Source organism: Triticum aestivum, chromosome 5B (genome assembly GCF_018294505.1).
Source record: "Triticum aestivum cultivar Chinese Spring chromosome 5B, IWGSC CS RefSeq v2.1, whole genome shotgun sequence".
NCBI lineage: Eukaryota > Viridiplantae > Streptophyta > Magnoliopsida > Poales > Poaceae > Triticum > Triticum aestivum.
Window position 1 is genome coordinate 189,350,259 of NC_057807.1, and position 6,604 is coordinate 189,356,862.

Here is a 6,604-nt window from a genome sequence, read left to right on the forward strand (position 1 = left end):
GCGGGGTATTTAAGAGAGGGGGGCTGCTTGGGGGAGGGGGCAAGGCGGCGAGGGCAGAGGAGTCTGGCTCGGACTCCATGTCCGGCGGCGGCGCAACACGGGGAAGGCGGCGGCGGCGCGGGCCGGCCTGGCTTGGCTGGGCCTTCGGACCAGTCGGGAGCGGGATTTTTTTAAAAAATAATTCCGCCGAGCAGAAAAAAAATTCTAGAAAAATAAAAAAAATCTAAAAATGCCAAAACAAATTTTCACCGTCTAAATAAAATATTTAGAACAAAATGAACATTTTCTTGGCCCTAAAAATGCAGTTTTGAAAACGTGCAATTTTTCCTAAATTCAAATAAAATAGCAAAAACTCCAAAATAGAACTAATTTGATTTTTTTATTAAATCCTCAATATTTCTTTATTTTGGGAAAACGAAATCCCCAACTCTCTCCGAGGCTCCTTGAGTTGCGTAGAATTTCTAGGATCAAACTAAAAGCAAACGAAAATATGATATGCATTGATGATCTAGTGTATAACATTCCAAATTGAAAATTTGGGATGTTACAGCATGACTGTTGCGGGATTTGACAGGATTAACTGGGCCCACGCGTCAGCCACTCATAAGTGGGTCCTTAAAAGGCGACGGGGCCGAGGCGTCTGCACTATGCGCGTCCATTCTCTCTCTTCCTCCTCTACTCCTCCATCGCATCTTGCTCCTCTGCTCTCGACGCCGCCGCCCCGCTTCCATGGTGAAGGGCAAGACAGCGGCGCTGGAACGCGCGAAGAAGGCGACGGGGGTGGAGAAATGCAAGAAGATGAATCGGGGATCGTCGTCGAGGTCTGCGCTTCCGCCGGGTTGGATCCAGGGCGATTGGATCCGATCTTCGCTCTGGCAGGAGGATTTGCAGGAGCTGGCTGACTCTGGTTTGATCGTTGACGGAGCTGCGAGGCTGCCGAAGGGGGAAACGGAGCCTCAGCCGCGGTCAGGTGAGTGCGTTCTGCTTGCCACCCATGTCGACCGAGGGCTCTCCCTTCCTCCGCATTCTTTTTTCCGGGGTTTCTTGAACATCTTTGGAGCTCAGCTCCATCACTTCTCTCCCAACACCATTACGTACGTTGCCGCGTTTGTGTCCATGTGTGAAAATTTCCTGGGTTGTCGACCGCACCGGGGTCTTTTTAAGCACATCTTCACAATCCGCTCTCACTCGGTGAAGGCGAATTCGACTGACAAGAGGACGCACGTGATACAAATGTGCGGGGGTCTGGGGATCTAGAAGAGGAAAAGGAGCGATTTACCCTCCATGACACTTCCTGAGTCGGTCAGGGGCTGGCCGTCGACCTGGTTCTACTGCCAGGATATTGCGACTCCCGGTCACTCAACCGGTATTCCCGCTTTCTCTTTAGATCGCGCCCAGCAACCTTCTTCTTTGAAAGTGACGGCTGCAGAGAGGGTGGAGACGAACATGTTGGTTGAGTGAGTGGTCCAGTTGATCAATCAGGGTGTGACCGGCATGGACTTGTTGGAGGTGTTTCTCATTCAACGCATCCAGCCGCTCCAGGCTCATGACCACTCTATGTGGATGTACTCTGGAGCCAACGACACCGCTCGGGTTCATCCAAAGGAGGCTTCGGCCGAGATGGTGGCCCTGTGGTTGAAGGGCATTACGGGAAACAAGGACAACCCTAGGGGAGCCAAGAGAGTCGACCCATTCAGCGCCAACAACCAACCAGATAAGGTCCGAGCTCTGCTACTGACTGTACTTCAATATGCTTTTGTGGCTGTCTCTAAATCCAACTGATATTTGTTTGACTTCTCGTCTTGCACGTTTATACTGAGATGTACTCGATGCCCAATGGTGAATAAGCTTTGGAGCAAGACTAGGAGGGAGAGGATAGCGCGGAAGAAAGCGGCGACTGGCAATTTCCAAAAGACGACGATGAGGAGGAAAGTGATGAGTCGGACGACAAGGAGATAGTCGACCCACCACCTCACACAGAGCGTCGATCCAAGCTACTCCATGATTCAGCGGGCGGGCATGGCAAGACCGTGGCTCCGAGCACTCAAACACAGAAGCGCACTCGGACTTCGACTCCGGAGCCGACGGAGAAGGTTGCCAAGCAGCCCAAGGTGGTCCCCTCGAAGGCTCGGAAGACCCTGCCCAAGATCAAGATGGACGTTCCTGTTGCCTCTAGGTGAGTGTTCTTTATTTCTGTGTTTTCTTCCACCAACTGATACTTCTGTTCTGACCGAGTGGATTATAAACTTTTCCAGCCCAGCCTTAGCTGCAACTAATATGGATGTTAACAAGGCCCTAGGTGATGAGGAAACCGATGACGCGGCCACCTCCAAAGCCAGTATGCTCTATTCAACTTGAATTTATTCTGCCGATTGGATTGTTGGTCGATTGAACTCTTACAATTGCTTTTTGTTGCAGCTCCACGGGACGTTATTGAGCTTCCGGATGATGAGGAAGAAGCGCCCCTGATAGAGACAAGGACGAGGGACAGGGTGACGAGCAGGAAAGCGGCCGAGGGACAGGTGCTCCAGTCGTCATCGGTGCTTGAGACAGTGGTCCAGTGATCCGGATATCCGGCTCGGACCAATGTTACTTTTGCCAATCCGTTGTTGACTGATCGTCCTTTGGGGTCGACTGTTCAGCCCTTTGCCGCTCCAATACAACTCCATGCATCTGACCGTGTGACTGCTCCAGCTGCACTGCCATCATCACTCTTTGCTGCGTACCAGACTCCGGACGACCCACCAAGTGCCGCCAGGGAGGCTCTTCTCCAGGTGAATCTTGTGATGGAGCAGATAAGGTGGTGCATGAGTCTAGTCAGGTTGCTTACAATGCTAGCACTGCTCTGCAAGCCAACGTCAAGGTCAGTTGATTTCTGACTGTTGCTTCACTGTCCATATGGTGTTCTTGGATGAGCGTTTTGGAACCTATTATGTGCATCTATCATGGGTCTATGTTCCACATCTGTCGGTGTTTTGGGAACGGAGGTCCCCAGACTTGCCTGCCTGCGGCCTGCGGCGTGGCTCAAGTGGTGGCCCAGTACGACCCATCTTCATCAACTCAAGCTCAAGACCCTCGCAAGGGGCCAAGCCTCGCGGGGCGGATGATGAAAGGCTTCCTCAGGAACTGCCTCGCCAGGCCGGCTCGCGAGGAGGCGGAGAGATCAAGGCAAGGGTACCTCGCAAGGTGCTCATGACACAAGCCATGACAATCAAGGCCACGCGGGCGCCAGGTGGTCGCCGGCCAGCTGTCACGCCCAATATGCGATACTATCCTAAAGAGACTCGAAGGTCCCACTAAGGATAGAACCGCATATTGATACGCTTTTTCAAGGTGGATATCATTACATCAACATTACATAATAGATGGGGATACATACAAAAGGCATACAATGCCACACGAATACATCAATACAACATACATAAGATCACCATCCGACTACGGATGAAACACAAACAGAAGCTCAAACGACATCCACCCTTCTAGCCCAGGCTGCCGACTTGGAACCTATCCCTTGATCGAAGAAGCAGAAGAAGAACTCCAAAACAAGCAAGCATCGCTCTCGCGTCAGGATCATCGCATAACATGTACCGCAACTGTTGTTGTAGTAATCTGTGAGCCACGGGGACTCAGCAATCCCATTACCATGGGTATCAAGACTAGCAAAGCTTAAAGGGCATGGAAAGGATAAGTGGTGAGGTTGCAGCAGCGACTAAGCATATATGGTGGCTAACATACGCAAATGAGAGAGGGAAGAGAAACAACGGAATGGACGAGAAGCTAGCAACGATCAAGAGGTGATCCTGAACTCCTACTTACGTCAAACATAACCCAAAACCATGTTCACTTCCCGGACTCCGCCGAAAAGAGACCATCACGGCTACACACGCGGTTGATGTGTTTTAATTCGAATCTGGTGTCAAGTTCTCTACAACCGGACGTTAACAAATTCCCATCTGCCACATAACCATGGGCACGGCTCTCGAAAGTTTATACCCTGCAAGGGTGTCCCAACTTAGCCCATCACAAGCTCTCACGGTCAACGAAGGATATTCCTTCTCCCAGGAAGACCCGATCAGTCTCGGAATCCCAGTTTACAAGACATTTCGACAATGGTAAAACAAAACCAGCAAAGCCGCCCGATGTGCCGACAATCCCTATAGGAGTTGCACATATCTCGTTCTCAGGGCAACATCGGATGAGACTAGCTATGAGTAAAACCAGCCCTCAAGTTTCCCCGAGGTGGCCTTGCAGGCAGCTCGGTTCGGACCAGCACTTAGAGAAGCACTGGCCCAGGGGGGGCTAAAATAAAGATGACCCTCGGGAGCGCGACTCCCAAGGGAAAAATATAGGTGGTGGTGAGGCAAATGGTAAAACCAAGGTTGGGCCTTGCTGGAGGAATTTTATTCAAAGCGAACTATCAAGGGGGTCCCATAAATCACCCAACCGCGTAAGGAATGCAAAATCAAGGAACATAACACCGGTATGACGGAAACTAGGGCGGCAAGAGTGGAACAAAACACCAGGCATAAGGCCAAGCCTTCACCCTTTACCAAGTATATAGATGCATTAATTAAATAAGAGATATTGTGATATACCAACATAATCCTGTCCATCATGGAGAAATCTTCAACTTCACGTACAACTAACAACACTATAAGAGGGGCTGAGCAAAAGCGGTAACATAGCCAAGCAACAGTTTGCTAGGAAGGGTGAAAAGGTTAGAGGCTGACATGGCAATTTGGGGAGGCTTGATATACAAGAGATAGGTAGCACTGCAAAGCGATAGAACGAAGCAACTAGCATAGCAATGATCGTAGTGAGATCCAGAGTAACGGTCATCTTGCCTGAAATCTCGCTAGGAAGAAGAACGAGTGCATGAAGAAGATGAAGCCACGAAGATGAACCAAGCATAGACGAACGAATCCTCATGATCGCAACGAAACGGGAACTATCGAGAAGAAGCACACAACATGGTAAACACACCACACATATACATGACATGCTTCTCAACCAAGTATGATGCAAGATAAGACTACATGAAGCTACTCATGGCAAGAGATGATGCATACAAGAACAACACATCAAGCAAGTTTAAATGAGGCCGGAAACAACATATAACAATTCCGGTAAGTCCTCATATGCAAATTTCGAAATTAGTCCAGACCTGAATAAACATTATGTTCAAGTTGTTAAACAGCAAGTTAAGATGCACCAAGATGATCTACACAAAATTCTAGTCAAGTTTCATATAAAGTTCAATTAGTTCGAAGCTACGGCCTAGAAGATATGGGCAAAACAAGTTAAACATGGCATTGATGCAAAATGCATACAAACATCAAGAAAACACTGTCAAAACATGGATGCAACATGATAATATGAAACTTCATGCAAAATCAAGCAAGTTTCATTCAGAGCACACTCAAAACGGAACAACGGTTCAACACATACACTCCAAACAAGATATAGCAACAATCTGTCCAAAACAGCAACTAGGCATGTTGCAAGCATCAAAACAATATGCTACAACACTTAAAAATGAAAACAAAAGGCATGGACGTAATTTAAAGGTAAAGCATGACAAAACATTAACACTGAGCTATCTCCAGAAATTACTAAAACATGCTCAAAATGTCATGGCAAGATTGCAAATAATAACAGTTTACAGACTTAGCAGAAATAACATCAGGTTGCAATGTTTAGAGCTATCAAACAACATGTTACAGGAACTTAACATGGCAAACAAAGGAATGGCATGCTAATACAAAAGACAAAGAACAAAACTCCCTTACTGAACTTATTCCAAAGATCAACAGAAAAGATGGTAGCATCCATGCAAACATGGCAAGTGATATGACAGATTCAGAATAACAGAACATGGCAGGAGCAACGATAAGTGGGCATGTTGGTGAGCTTGTACCACTCACCACGAAGCAATACATGGCATGGCAAGGTGACCAGCAGTAAGATGACATATTTATGAAGCTATACATGGCAAGAGAAAGTTCATACGGTTCATGGATCAGTAGTTATTGACATGGCAAAACTGAACTTAATGTTAACAGGATGACAACAACATTATTTAGCAATGTGAGAGCAAGATTACAACAATCTACAGGAGGCTATAAATGCAACCAGGGGCCTGGATGGATAGAGAATGACATGTATATCAAAACATCCTTAGTGAACATCTCCAGATTATGCATATAATGACTTGTAGCAGCAGATTTACATAGCAGCATGATATAGCAGATTCAGCCTAGCAAAACTGTAACAGCAAGTACCCTACTTCACGAGCTCGATGCACTCACTACAAGACTCACAAAAATACATGGATTGCAGCACTGTAAAGATGGCATGGTGTAGATCAAAACTCATGTAGACATTAAGCTCATAAGATGCACACACAAAATGCAATGAAAAAGATAAAATAGCAAGTTATGTTAACAAGCAGCAGTTAACATCATATAGCACTCTTGCAACGACGATTTAGGCATCAAGATGAACTCAAACAAGCTTTCCACAATGGAACAAAATGAAGAGCATCTCACAATGAACATTTTGATATGTCATACGAACAAAACGGATATACAAGCGAGATGTT